The sequence below is a fragment of the Lepidochelys olivacea genome (assembly GCF_965140295.1).
Source record: "Lepidochelys olivacea isolate rLepOli2 genome assembly, chromosome: 6".
NCBI classification, from domain to species: Eukaryota; Metazoa; Chordata; order Testudines; family Cheloniidae; genus Lepidochelys; species Lepidochelys olivacea.
In genome coordinates, this window is record NC_140416.1 from 15,506,325 (window position 1) to 15,521,625 (window position 15,301).

The 15,301-nt window shown below is 51.9% G+C and overlaps 1 protein-coding gene across 1 annotated transcript in view; it reads left to right on the forward strand.

Annotated features, from left to right (window-relative positions):
* The first annotated feature begins 968 nt into the window (after window positions 1-968).
* Window positions 969-15,301, forward strand: part of SYT12 (synaptotagmin 12) — a 56,707-nt gene continuing 42,374 nt past the window's right edge. Inside the window, exon 1 of the mRNA XM_084629847.1 lies at window positions 969-1,200. The gene's annotated coding sequence lies outside the window, so the exon portion shown is untranslated. The remainder of the gene's footprint in view (window positions 1,201-15,301) is intronic.

Below are 15,301 nucleotides of genomic sequence, written 5' to 3' on the forward strand. Positions count from 1 at the left end.
ACAAAGGTGACCATGGACAACAGGTAATGGATTCTGTTCTGTTCATTCCCTCGGAAGCATCTGGCACTGGCCTCAGGATATTGGGCTAGATGGAGGATTGATCTGACCCAGCTTGGCTGTTCTTAGGATTTTTATTTTGACTTTATATTCCACAGATGGTGGTAAGGGCTGGAGGGCTTTGCCTGAGTAACAATGTCCAGCCATTTGAGAGAGGCTGGAAAGTGACTGAGCCCGGACAATGGAGCTTCCCCTGGCTAGGCCAGTGGGGCTAACTCGAATCAGATCACTAGTGACTGAAAGACTTTCTGCTCGCCAGCCTGCACCACCGAGCTGCACCCTGGTGCTGGAGGGCTCCGCCCGGTTCCCAGTCAGTGTCTCCAGCTTGCAAAGACCCAGCAGCACCATTTGGTGGCTGAGCATCTCAGCTGAAAAAGGCCAAGCCTTGAGTAAGCCAAGCCCTGGAGGCTGAAGGATCTTGTCAGCCCCAGGCCTGATCCCTCCAGGGTAAGGGGAGCTGTGCTGGGGTGCGCAGGGTGGGAGGGAAGCCTGCCTTGGGTCACACCTGTTCTGTGACTTAAGAGGCCTTCATCTTCCAGGGCTGCCCGTGCAGCTCTGGGTCCACAGGTGGATTTATAGGGGTGAGGGAGCCATGCCCACCTCAGCTCCAGCCCCACCCGGCTTGGCAAAAGAGGCAGCGCAGGGGCTCCAATGCCCAGCCCCGCATGGAGTCTGGGGCACACGCGTGGATGCGGCCAGGGTGCCCCAGGCCGGGCTCGCAGCGGAGGGGGTGACTGCAGGGAAGGCGCGTGAGGCTCGCGCCGCCTCCCCTCCCCGGAGAGCCCCGGCGGGGGCGGTGCTGGAGCCCGGCGGGCACGCGGGGGCGGGCCCCTGCAGGCCGGGGGCGGGCGGGCGGCAGCGCCGGGAGGAGCGCGGGGCTGGCAGCGCCACACACGGAGCGGCGGCGGCGGGCGAGGCTCGGCGGCGCGGCGCGCGTGTGTGGACGGAGCAGGGGGCGCGGCGCCTGCTCAGCCCGGAGCCGAGCTCCCGGACGCTCGCAGCCCGCGCCTCTGGCAGGGGGCGGCGGCGGGGGATGCCGCGGGGCTGGCGGCTGCCCAGGCCGCGGGGGGCGGCTCCGTGAGGCGCCCGAGCCCAGCCGCGGAGTTCGCAGGCGGTCCGCGCTGCACCGCAGTCCCGGGCGAGGTAAGCGGGCGGCCTCGGAGCAGCGCTGCAGGCGGGCTTCTCCCCGCGGCCAGGGGACCCCCCCACCTCCCGCCGGGTTTGCCGGCCCAGCGGGTGCCCGGCTCTGGCTGGCTCGGTGCGTGGGGCTCGGCTGGGGCGGGCTCCCCGGGACGCCTCATGCAGGGAGGCGAGCGGGGCGGGGTGGAGCCCCCGAGCGTCCAGGGGCGAGCAGCCGGGGACGGTGCAAGGAGCTGCGGCGGGAGAGCAGCTCCCGGGGACGGGGCGTGCAGCGAAGGGCTGGTGCAGCGCCCGGCCGCTCCGGCGCCCCGCGCGCTGCCTGCACCGCGCCGAGGCAGGTGCAGTCCCTTGCCCAGCAGCCACTGGCTTTCCCTGCAGACCCAGGGCCGGGCGTGACTAGCCAGAGCCCCCGCTTCTCGCGGCGGCTCAGGCTCCTGCGAAGTTTCAAGCTCCGGCCCGGGGCCCAAGGGCGGCATTTAGGCCGGGCTGCCACGCGGGGGCTCCCCTCCCAGCTGCCCACCCCAGCGCGGATCGGGGGGGGTGTGTGCTGGGGGACGGGGCTGCGGGTGCTGCGTGTCGGTGCACCCCCGAGGTAGCGGGGTGCTGGGTCTCTGGCGAGGAGGAGGAGTAGTGCTCGCTCCAGCGTGGCGCTCCCTGGTTGAACGCGATCAGGGGCTTAGATACTTGCCCTCACACTTGGCACTGAGCTGCTTCTTCCCCGGGGGAGAGCCGGAGTGCTCCAGCTTGCTGTGGGAAGCCCCGGGGCCCGAGCTGGGACATGTGAAATGCTGAATGGCCGGTGAATGACCACATCTGTGTGGGGGAATCCAGGGCCCCTGGTGGTGAGTGCTGTAGAGATGCTGCTAGGATAGGTTTCAGAGTAACAGCCGTGTTAGTCTGTATTCGCAAAAAGAAAAGGAGTACTTGTGGCACCATCGGATGAAGTGAGCTGTAGCTCACGAAAGCTTATGCTCAAATAAATTGGTGAGTCTCTAAGGTGCCACAAGTCCTCCTTTTCTTTTTGCTAGGAGAGATGACTTTCTTCCCTATTCAGAAACATTTGAATATCTTAGGGGTTGTTCCTCAGTTGCCTGGAGTTGGGGACAAAGGTGGCTTCACACCACATTTATCCCCCTCCTCTGGGGCAGGTTCAGTCTGTCACAGTTTAGAGTAGCCTTGAGGCTGCAGGAAATTGCCTCTGGCTACAATGACCCTCAAGGGGCTGGTTCACCAGCTGGGGCAGCCACGAAGGAGGTGGAGATAAATCGGATCTACACTGCCAAGATTTCCCTGGTGCTGGGGCAATCTCCAGGAGGTCAGGTAAACCAACTTTATGCCCCTTGTAAGCTGCCAAAGCCTCATGAAGGGGCTGGATCAGAGCTGAGATTTGACCCTCTGAATGTGCTGTGTTTCAGTGTGTTCTAGATTAAGGGGGGTTTAGGTCCGTAACTAACACATGCTGCTAGAACTAGGCTGGGTCTTACACACAGACACGCGGAGGTCACATTCTCTGCCTTTTACTGCCCCATCAACCTGCAGAAGCTGGGAAAAATGCAGGTCCATTTTTCAGAGACTTTCTAATGAAAGAGGCCAGCCTGCACCGTGATGGCTTGGAATCTCTTGGGAATGGCTGCAAGCTCAGCAATTCACGGAGAAGGGCTGGCTGCACCTTTGTAAGAATTTCAGCCCTTGTGCACCTGTGAGAATCCCTCCGGCCTCCTCTTGAACCTGATTTGGCTCTTGTGTCTCAGGGTTCCATTTTTAAAGGAGGGAAAATCCTAAATCTTCCCAGATAAATTCTTCCACAGCTTCTCCTGTTAACTCCTCCACATTGCCCTCCCAGACATTGCTGCATTTAACTTCCTTGGTGGGATGCAAACACACCCAGAGGGCAAGGCCTGCTTTGCATGCATGGAACCCTGGGCACTGTGCAAGAGGGAACACTTGAAACCGCCATCTTGTTTGCGTGCATGTTGGAATGCAGATTTTGGTGTGAACCACTAAGGAAAACATGGGGGTCAGTTCTAGTGGCAGGTGTTTGCCTTAGGGAATTTGGGGAAGGAAACGCCATTTTGGCAGTGGGAAGTATCCCCTCGTTGCTCACAGTAGGGCTAGTGAGCTGGTTAACAGCTGGACTATCCTCAGGGGGTGCTTGCCTGTGCACTTCCAGCCAGTGCTTAATTTGTGCCAGGGCTTGCCAGGGCTCAGCCCCGGCACCTCTGGGGTTGCCACGTCACTTATGAAAGTAAAAAAAAAAAATTGCTTGAGCCCTGGCACCTCTTTCATTATAAATTGAGCACTGCTTCCGGCCATCAGTTTGATGCTCAGCCTCAAGGAGGGACAGCTGTGACATGAATCCTCCTCCAGGTCACTCCCCCTTCACAAAGCCCTTCCAGACCCGGGCACTTGCCATTCATCTACTCTGCCTCCTCCTCTTCCCCCTTCCGAATGCACGTCCGCCACATTCACTAGTTTCAGCGCATGGAGGTGCTAGCTGCCCCAGGCACTGGGGAAGTTTCACCCCACGTGTGTGCAGGTGGTTTCTGCTGGGGGGCGGGCCACCTTCAATCAGCAGCTGGGGCTTTGCACTGTGAGAACCCAGACCACAGAGGCAGTTGAATTGGTGTGTCCCCCACCATCCTGGCTACATCACTTCCCTGGCTTCAGTGGCCCCCACCCAATCCACACTGCGAGCACTTTGTGTAGCAAAGCTTCCCCACTCAGCAAACTCTCCGCAGCTGGTGCCTTGTGTGAGACTCAAGGCCTGTGTTATGCTACCATAAACCCATCAGAAAATCTAACGTGGGCTCCCACCCCCTCCCCCCGAGCCTGGCTTCTCTTTCCTAGTTGATCCTGCAGTGAAACCATAGTGCTGAGTTTCAGACAGAATTCGCTGTGTGGAAATGGGGCTGTGACTGCATTGCAGGGAAGGGAGCTGAGCTGGGAAGGAGAAACTTAAAGGGCTGAACTCGTATCAAAGAGGAGGATGGGAAGCAGTGACTTTGGCAGCTGCCCAGAGGGAATTCCTGTTATATAAGGGGGTGGTTGCCTAGTGATTATGGCAGGAGACTAGGATGTTAGGATACCTGGCTCTGACACTGATCCGCTGGGTGACTTGGGCAAGTCACTTGACTGGTGTATGCCTCAGTTTCCCCATAAGTGAAATGAGGATAGTGATGGGCCAGGCTGCAGGAAGACCTCCTCAAGGAATCATGTGGGAAGTATTTTCAGGACGGTGGTACACAAATATAGGGTACAGCCATGAAATACTTGCTAGCTTGCAGATACCCCATTATGGGGAGGTGCTCCTTTAGCCAATTCTGCTGCTTTCATTTGCTCTCTTGTCTTTTAACAGCAATTGAGGTATGGGATGAAATCGAGAGGGGAGAGCTGGTGAAAGCAGGACTGTGCTACAGGGAAAGCACCTGTATATAGAACATCATGTGAAGATCTGGAGTGTGGATCCCAGTCAGTGGCACTGAATGGGGGGGGTGAGCTGGGCAGCTGTTGGGACTATGAACGCAAGGTTGGGGTAGTGTCTGGGAGTTGAATGGCCTTCCCAGAATCGGAGGGTGGGGGCAGGTAATGGGGGGAGCATGCGGCGTTGATGGGGGGAGACGGATGGAAGGAGGAGGGAAGGGATGAGATTAAGTTATTGCTGATCTGTATCTGCAACCCATTGCAGGACCCTTTAAGGAGAGTGGATAGACAAGTGGTCCCCTCTCCTTCAGGCAGGAAGAACCCTCTTTACTGGGGTGAAGGGATGTACAGGTGAGAGTCTGGTTGCTTCCGGGTACCCCCTGCCTCTCACAGGAAGAGCAGGGGGGTTCTGTGTGGGAGCACTGCTCAGCCAGTCCAGGGAGCAGAATGAGGTGGGAGCTCCCCTCTGCTTTTAGCAGCTGTATATTCAAGCCCCGTGAGTCCTCAAATCCGGGCTGGAAATCTCCTGAGAAGAGGCTGTCTCATGAGATTCCCTCCAGTGCTTCCAGCTGGGGCAGAGCCCCCAGGAGCAGCCACCCTTGGCTGTGGCATCTCAGCCCTACAGTCTCTGCCTGGAGCCTGAGAGCTTGCTGGCACGTGGGACTGAACCAGCGTTTCTGAAAGCGGGATGCTCCTCAGGAAAGGTGCCATACCTCTTGTGGCTGAAGTTTCAGGTAGGACCTGAATGCCCCTGAATCAGCCAACCCCTGGCTCAGCGCCACCGGTCCTCTGGACTCCATAGGTGAGTTATTGCCTCTTGCATGCCAGGCAGTGAGGATGCCAGGTATTTCCGGAGATTTAGTAACATCACTGTTATATTACTGTGAGCTCTTTGGCACAGGGCCTCTCTCTCACTCTGTGTTTGTACAGCACAATGGGGATATAATTTCAATACTAACAATCACTCTAAAGAAAATTGGTATCTCAGCTGCCTTTCTGGCTGTCCTGTGCTACTGAGGCAGTAACATAAGACTGTACAACACTTTCCAGAGCAACACTAAAAAGAGACCTCTCGCTGAGAGTTCTTACCACTCAGTGTCCTTATCCAGTAGGTGTTTGGCTATTCCTGTAGAGAGTACTGGAACAGTGCTGCCCTCGCGGGTGGATCTCTGTGACTCGCTCTGATAGCATGACTTGGTGTGATACACCCAGAATGGCCGTGGTTTGCTCAGTTGAAATCCATATCTGGGGCATAGTGTGGGCACTATTCTGTTGCTCTGAAAGGCAGAGATTTCAGGTATGTGCTGTTCTGGGCAAAGTCTCCTGCAAGTAGTCTTGTTTCTTTGAAAATTTGGGAGCGAATTTAGGGCATATGAAAGGAATGGGTGAGTAGTGCTGGGCATGGGGTGCACCACCCAGCTCTGCCAATGCATTTCTGTCCTGACTTACAGTCCCCTTGCTAGTCCAGCCCATGGTCTCACACCCTGCCCTGTTGCTGCACCTCGCTTCTGGCCCATGACACTCCCTCCTGTTCCGTTCCAAGGCTTTGTAACAATGCCGTCCTCTCAGAGGTCATTGTCATCAGCTGGGCTAGAATCTAGACCCTCCGGCTCCAAAAGCCCAGGCCCCCACCACCTCAGCTAAAGGAGAATCCCAGTTAGGAACAGAAATATTAAGGCTTTTACAGTCTTCATTGGCTGCAGCCGTTAGAGGGTTGCAGAAGTACCAGAGCTGGCTGGAACTTGGGAGTTTTGGCTCACAAGGGGTTGTGGAAGCTGGATTGATTAGGTTAGATTTGCATGGGTTCCCACCCTGGGTGTGGCTTTGGATGTTTCAGGTTCCAAACCAATAAGCCACTGAGTTTTGCCTGGTTTCGTTCAGAAGGTTCTGATCAAGCAGACTGGGTCAGGTCGGACATTCTCCGCTGGGGAGCGAAAGCTGTCACTGGTGCCAAAGCAGAGTCACCCTGTGAGGCCTCTGACAATGGGCCTTCCCAGCAGCAAGTGCTCAGAGGGGAAGGATTCTGAAGTGGGCTGTTCTTTCATAGTTTCTTCTCCAACTCTAAATTTCCTTCAGTTCTGCTGTTACATTGCACCTCAGCCTGGCCTCATCTAATCACTTTCTCTCTCGTGCTCTTTTCGTCCAGGGGCCGTCCCCACTACATTTGAAATCAATAGGAAGCTCCAATCAATTGAGAACTAACAGGCCAGCACATTTACTACCATTGAATTGTCCATTGCCTAGCCACTCATCCACATGCTGAAACTCCTGCCTCTTTCCCTCTCCATTATCTTGGAAATCATTGTGGGTATGTCCTGGCATAATGATCATTCCGGGGACAAATACACCACTGCCATGTAACAAACAAATACATTTCCCAGTAAGCTAGCAGTGAGTGCTGACCTGTCCTGCTGTGCTCTGAGGAACTCTGCGGATTTCTTTCCTTGGTCAATTGTTGTATATACACACACAGTTCAAATACACCCACAGCTCTTAGGGTGGACCAAAAATCATCATAGCTCCATTAACTTGATTTACAACAGCTGAGAATCTAACCCTCTCTTTCCAGACCTTCCCAGAGCCTTTATTAGGAGTTTGTACCACACTTGAGTAATAACCATGGTTTCTGCAAGTCAAAAACAGGCCTGTCCATATTGAACAGTCAATAGGCATTGATTGTAGATTCCTTTTTGGGTGAGAATCTCATAGAGCCTATTATTTATTTACACCTTGCACTGGGTATATGGAGTAGCAGGAAATCTCAATATACTCATGGACAAGATTCAGTTACTTCTTAAAAGTGTAAACACAGGTAGGAATCAGCTCACTTATGGCTGCCAGCTTCTTTCTGCCCTGAGCACTAATGAAGTGGGATTAGTCAGGGACTCGTTCTCCACCTGCCTGGCTGTCAGTCAGGGAGGTATACATCCACATTTGTGGCTTTAGCGAATGCGCTTGCTGGGAGTCAGTACCTGCTGGGGAAATCAGTGGAGTTACCCTACATTTACATCCCTACAAGCGAGGGCAGAATGGCCCCTTGTATTTAAAGAATCCTTCTGGCAGACTTGAACAAATAGCACACACGGCCCTGGTTTCCAGTACCCTGCCACTGGCTTTCACCTCACTGTTTGTGTACTCAGCTCCCTCGGTGTCAGTAGAAGTTCCCTCTTCTCTAGAGGCTTTCCTGTTCTGCTGTGATTCACTCTGTGCCATGGATTTCCTTCCCACAATTCTCTGCCACCAAAGCCCTCCCGAGGTCACAAACACTAGATGAATGCATGACTGAATGAATCAGGCAGCGGCAGAAAAGGAGAGAGCTTTGTGTGTAAATATTCCCATAAAGGCACAAATTAACCGGTCGCTGGGGCTCAGGCCAATATCTCCCCCATAGTCAGGCACAGGGAGGGGGTTTCTGCACACCTGGTGACTGTGACCACTGCTGGAGGCTGGATAATGGACTAGGGCGACCGTTATTTTAGTCTAATCTGGCAATTTCCTGCATTCTGTGTCTCAGTCTGTGGTATTTATTGGCTGCCCATCACCATAGTATCTAAGCATGTCACAGTGTTTAATGTATTTATCCTCACAACACGCCTGTGCCATTATTCCCATTTTACAGGTGGGGAAACTGAGGACGAGCAATAAAGTGACTCACCTAAAACTGCAGAGAGAACCTATGGCAAAGCGGGGATTGCAGTGCAGGAGGGCCAGGTTCTTATCCACATGCTCAGGCCACTGGAGCACAGTACTTGGTTGTCTGGGGGATGGCAACTGGAGAAAGGTTTAGTAATTGGGAGGTAGATGCAGAGGACTGTTTTGGGGGCCTGTGGGCAAGGTGGCAGCTAGGGTGGTAGGTGGGTTGGTGGGATTGATCTGTGGGATAGGGGTGGATTGAATGTTCAGTGAGAGCCCATTACACAGAATCTTTGCTTGTGGGGCAGGGGCTGTCTTTCTGTCCTGTGTTTGTACAGTGCCTAGCACAGTGGGGTCCTGGTCTGTGACTGGCTTCTTGGTGCTACCACAATACAAATAATAAGAAGACAATATCCCTGCACAATGTATTAGAGTTTAAACCCCTTCTAATGGGCGGGACAGCGCTGAGGGTAAAACGGTTCTCAGGAAGCTGGTCTGGTCAAAGCGTGTTGGTGGGGTCTATGTTCTACATTCCCGAGGGGACATTTAACTGCCCCTTAGTGCCAGGATGTCTCCCAGGGGGCTGTTTTCTTCCTCCTGCAAAGCACAAGCTATTTATTTCTGTTGCAAGTAGAATATGATTTCCCTGGCTCCGCTCCCCATGCCTGTCGCTGCTCCCCGGTCTGCAGCTGCTCATAAAGAAAACTAACAAGGATCTGGCTCCAACCGCCTTGTCTTCATTAGATTGTCACCAGCCTCCACTGGCTCTGCCAGCGCTTTATTGAAACTGCTGGTGACACACACTGTCAGGTTGAAATAATGGGGCTGGTTGAGGGGGATGGAAAGATTTAACAATAACTCCTTCCGCACCAGTAAAGCCACGAGGGAGGTCTCGCACCACAGCACCCAGCTCCAAAGGAAAGCAGGAATTCACACTCAGCTCTGAGCGCCCCAGAACGGGCATTTCATTGAAATGCCCAAGGGAGAGTCGGAGTTATTCAAATCTGGGGGGTTGGATCTGTCGCCACAGTGAATCAATGTAGCTGAAGTTGATGGAGCTATTTATGCTAGCTGGAGGGTTTGGCCCTTAAATCTCCAGGCTGTCTGTTCAGTAAGAACAATCCTGTATTCACTGCAGGGCATGGAAAAGTAGCTGGCCCTGTAGGCTCCTCTCCTCCATAATCCCTGGGCTCAAAGGATGGGATTTGAAGGGGACAGCTGGAAAGCCACAAAGTGACTCAGTGAAGTGCTCAAGGGAAAGGGGTGTAATTAATACAAAATGCTCAAGTTCCCCAGAAATTCTCCCCCCTCCCCCTTAGCATCTTTTGCCCATGCATTGAAGTCCAACATTTATGCAGCCAGGACCACACAAAAATAATCCAGTTCCTACATGAAACTCCAAAGTGAATCTGGAGATGTATTTGAAACCTGCTAAACTTCTAGCCTTATGCTTACAGCTGGTTGGGTGAGAATTTCAGTGAAAAAGTTCAAAAGAGAGGAAAGACGTTCGGGGTTTTTCAAAAAATGTTGCAGGAATTTCCAAGTTTTTGGATGGAAATTTTCACTGAGAACTCTGATTTTTCCTTTAAAAACATGGAAAAATTTTGAGGGAACACAAAAATCTAGTTTAGGAAAAAAGGCTTAAAAAAAAAAAAGTGTAATGGAAAATGTTCCACCCCTGCGACGTATGGCATTAAAACGTTCCCTCTGAATTGTAGCTAAGGGCTGTACTAAGCAGAACAGTATGCCAGCATCCTAGCTTTATGCTATGCTCCGTTTTCAGTAGACTGAGTTTCAAATCGGGTCACAAGTGAAATGAGTTTAGCACAGTCTCACCTAAGTATCTAGCCCACATCTGTCCGCTGCGCACAGATCAGCCTGCTTTGCCCAGGACAGCATAGGGCCAAGTTCTACAGGACGAGCTCCGGGGTGGGGTGTTGGAACACTGCTACCAGTCTTTCGCCTTCAGGTGTATGCCCGCCAGACTTGCCTCACTCCCACTGCTGTTTAGCACTTACGATTCTGTTGCAATGTAAACCCTTTAACAACCAGCCAAGATTTTAGGGTAGGGGTGGAAAAGACTCTGCCTCATCTTGACTTTTACCAAAGGGAATCTGTCACCTTGACAGCTTGCCGTTGTAGGAGCCACTTGCTGAGTTGGAAGCTGATTGCCAAGCTGAAATCTTAATTGGAAAGAGGAGCCAGGTGTTTATCCTGCTGGCATGTGTTCTTTGTCAGAGACTCATTCCATGGGGTTTTGTTGAATTTCTGTCTTTCCGATTGGATGTGCAGGTGTAACCCACATACCTGGGTGTGGTGTACTGTCCCATCTAGAGGCACCGAGACCACTTAGAAGAGATAGAGATGAATGAGTTTGCTCTGTGGTCTTAGCTAACAGCCAGGTGGCTTTTAGCTTATGCAGTAGAGGCTCATGCATTAAGCTCCAGAGGTCCCCGGTTCAATCCTGCTCGCCGGCAACCAGGGTCTGTTGGCGTTACACAGGTATATCCAGCAGGCAGCCTAGGGAGAGGCTTCCAGGCAGCAGCCGCAATGGTTGTACTCACTCCAGCGTGACTGCTGTTACCATAACGTGAGGACAGTCCAGACCCAAAGCATTGATTTTGAGACGGACATGATCTCTCTTGGTCTGAGCACAGCACTGGAAGCCACAAACTCCTGAATTCTGCTCCCCCTTTGACACTGACTCTCTCTGACTTGGGGCCAATCAGTTACCCCTCTCCCTGCTGCAGATTTACCGTTCATAAAATGGGGATTACAATACTTAGCTAAATCCCCATTTTACAGATGAAAAAACGGAGGCAGAGTAGTTTGCCCAGGGCCCCAGAAGGAGTCTGTGTCAGTCTTAGTTACTGCACGGGCGCATTGTACTGTGAGTCGTGCTGAGTTTGACTCCTGCTTATCCCATGGATCCAAGGTGCATAGCGTTATGACTTGGCACTGGTGGCAGGGAGATTTGTCAAGTGTTCAAGTGACAGCAGTTTTTTTCCAGCTCTTCATGTATGTTTTCCCTTTGAGAGGCTGCTTATTCTTCAGAGTAGCTTTGAATTTACAGCCCACCTGTAGACACGGTCCTCTGGGGATGCCAGACAAGTTTTTACTTTAACCCTGGTGCAACTGGAGATTTAATTCCATCCACTTGATATTCTAGCAGTGCTTCCTAGCACTGACATCTCTGTGCTTGGAAGAGTTTAATGTGCGTATGTGACTCTGTGAAAGCCCCCCCGGCCCAGCTGTAGAAGGATGACTACGCAAAGCATCCTGGGCTGTGGATAGTGTCTGACAGGCTAATCATTCTGTGAATTTTCCTCATTGTCTAGTTTAATCTTTTCTGATGCAGTGAGACGAATAACACAACAGAACACCAGTGCTGGAAGCCGCAAGCCTTTCCCGAGCACTGTAGCTGAACACTGGCAATGGAAAGAATCTACCTGAGCAACCAAGCACCCATGTAAAATTAACAATTAATTAGCAACCCCAGTGCAAGAGGGACTTTACTCTGCCAAGTAGAATGGCATTGTGCAATGGCAGAGGGAACATACCAGGCCAAATCCACCCCTGTTAGCTATCTCAGGAGCCCACAGTCTGCCCTGAGGAGGGTCATGGAGTCGGCATTCTTATGCAGAGGTTTTAAGGGAATGTTCTCCCTGCGTATAAACTAAAAACTTTGGGGTTTTGTCTATTGGCATCTTCTAATGATCTGCAATAGGCCTTGTTCTGTGAGTGTATTGGCAAGGGTCTTTTTGCATAGCTGTGTTGGATAAAGCACCTTAAAAACATATGGCATTGCAAAGATTCTACCTAAATGTAGCAGAGGCAATGAATTTAGAGTGCGCCCAGCAAATTAGCCAGGCACCATGTTGGAAAATTCCTCCAGGCCACAGAGGTAATAAACAGCCCCTGCTGCAAGAATAGATTGACTGGGTATGGCAGAATCGATACATTGGAGTGATTTAGGAAAAACACTGATCCTCTATTGAATTGGCAAGCTGTCTATTCTCCAAAACAGAACCACCTAGACTTAGCAAGGAGCCAAACAATGGTGAAATATGAGATGCAGTGAGAGAGGAAGCTGAACAGTGCAACAGGCATGTATGCTTAAAAACAGAGTGGAAAAGGGGTGGGGGTGGGGTGAAAAGTCTGGGGAAAATAAGCCTCCTGTGGGCTCTGACGTGGAGGAGTCCGTTCAAAGAGAGATTTAAAAGGACTAGGGGGTAGGGCTCACTTCACCAGCTGGGTTCAACAAGTCCAAACAATTGCTCTTTCTTCACATGGTGAAAACAGCCCAATGGCTGGCAGTTAGTAGAATTACGGTGGTGCTTAGAGGCCCCACAGAGCAAAGCCTCACCATGTTAGGTGCTGTACATGTAGTTAGGCAGAGACAGCCCCTACTCCGAAGAGCTTACAGTCTGAACAGACACAGGCAAAGGAAGTATTATTATCCCCACATTACAGTTGAGGAACTGAGACCCAGAGATTGTCACTTGTCTGAGGTCACCCAGGGAGTCTGCAGGAGGGCTGGGCTCTTGGGTCCCAGACCAGTGACTTAAGCACAAGTCCCTCCTTCCTGACTGTCTGTGGAAGAGTGATCTAAATTTTAGGCCTCCCAACAGGAAGAGAACCGTGACAAGCACACCTAGCGCCAGCAGAGTGAATGTACCCGTCACCTTTCCATCAGCCAGAGAGGTGGGGAAAGCAGGGAAGATGATGGAGTGTGGAGATCCCCTGTGAAAGGCAGCAGAGCCATTGCCCTCTCAAAGACATTTGGAGGCCAAATCCTAGAGAAATGGGCCAAATTCTGCCAAAACATCCATCATCTGGAAGGGAGCTGTAATTCTTCTTCCACACAGAAAGGAGACCTCAGCAATGACTGATAAATCAGAGTCCGGTTGGCAGTTTATAGCGCAGTAGTTTAGCAAGGTTGAACTGAGCAATCAATGAACTCTATTGCTGGACTTTGACCAAGACACGAGGCAGGTTTTGATCAAGACTTTCCCCAGGAGACCACCTGCACGTCGTGCAGCGCTGCAGGAGGAGAAGGTCTGGAATGCCCCCTGGGACGCTATTCTCATGGAATTTCCCACCAGGCTAAAACCCATGCTAAGGGTTGGATGCCCTGTGCTCATGTAGTTTCCAGTCCAATCCTAGCTGTCTTGGGTATTTAGATGGCTCCTATTATGGTAGTACCCGAGAAATGTCGTACCTTTAAGGTATTTATCCTCGCAACACTAGCTCCAGGTGCTTGGAGCAATGCAGGGACTGCGTGCCACATGGGTGGGGAGAGATTGGGCAGGGACTGTGCCCCCACTATGCATTAGCCAATGGAGTTGGCTGGGCATGGGGGGAGGGGTTATGCTGCACCCCATAAAGGGGTGACCCAAATGACACTCCCTAGTGAAACAGGGGAGCCTCAGGAGGAAGAGTCTCTCTCTATGGCCAGATGCCCCTGGGGTGGTGTCTACCCCTTGGCCCTTACAATGGGCTGTGGCAAATAGCACTATATAGCACTGTGTGCAGACCCCAGTCAGGGTCAGCAGGAGGAGGGGAATGTAGCCTCGTGATCTGACTAAGGCGGCCTGTTATTCCCAAGATGTGTGGGGCCGTCTGGAGTTGTGTGCATGTGAATGGAGAAGTAATAGGGGTAATATATGAGTTGAGAGGGGCGCTGGATGGTACTAGCCCTATATAAATAATCAGAGGTGATTGAAAAAAGGTGAGTATATTTCATAGGAAAATATTGAAAGAAACCATTTTTTAAATTTAATTTAAATTGTTTAATAATATTTTGGTGGGGGGGGACCCATCTTCTCCATTTATTCCTTTCTTTTCCTCTCCTCCCCATATTTTTTTCCCCCTCAGTGGTGAAAAAGGGGAAATTATTGTTGTGGAAAGGGAAGGAGAGGAGTCGAAGTGGGATTTTTTTTCTCCCCACCAAAACAGAAGCCACAACTATTTTAATTGAAAAGAAAAACATGTTGACCAAAATTACATTTTGTTATGGTTTGGAAAAAAAAAATTCGAAAAAACCTTTTTTTTTTGGCAGGGATGGGGAGGGGCGTGGAAGTGGGTGAGGCCTATAAATGGTCACAGGCATATTCCCACGAATCTATTGTGCATCACTTATAATGTCAAGTGAAAAGCAGCTCTCTCCAGTCCCTCTCTGGGCTGCGTGACCGAAAGTCAAACCCAGGCCTTGGAGTCCAGCAGCAGCCACCGCTGCAATTGAGCAGGCTCTGAGTAAAGAGCCACAGTGCCCAGACCCTCTCTCTGCTAATGCTAGTGCTCTCTCTCCCCCTTCCTGCATTAAAGAGAAATTGAGGTCTGGGGCTGGAGCTCTAGAACATGTAGGTTTCATATACAGAGTCTGGGTTTAGTCCAGTGTTCAGACTGAGGTCTGGGTTTGGATTCCTACCACCCAGAAAGTTGCAGGGAGAAGGGGATGTCTGACTCCAGGGCTTGGTTTGAGCCCATCCCTATGTTGGTCACATATAGAGTGCCATGCCCCTGAAATCAGGTAGTGTCCTTGTTGGCAGGGCCAGTCCCTGTGTGCAGGGATCAGCCCTGGTTTTGGTAAAGCCCCTGGCGTGCTGGACATTTGAAGAAAGTGCCAGCTAGCTGAGCTGTAAAACTGACAGCAGTCTGGGGCAGATACCTCCACCACCAGGTCTGTCATGGGCTGACCCTCTGCCTTTCCTCTTAGGCAGGATTCCAGTGTCTCCCTCCTTCTCCTGTCCTCCACCCAGTCTCTGAACCAGCACCTCACATGCAGGGCAGCAGGCCAGGGAGAGTCTATGTGGCTGAGGAGAGGGAGAAATGGCCAACCTTTTCTCGGTAACCCTTCCAAGCACATCTCTCTGATGCTCACCAAGGCCCTTCCCTATGCACGCCCTGTGGCAGAAGCCCTGGTTTTCCACTGTGGTCATCTGTCACAGGGCAGAATTTAAATCCAGTGACTGATTGGAAATGCTCTTGCGTGAGAGATCAAATACCTTTCTTCTCTGTGTGCTTCTCCTCTCCTGACTACTTTTGTTTG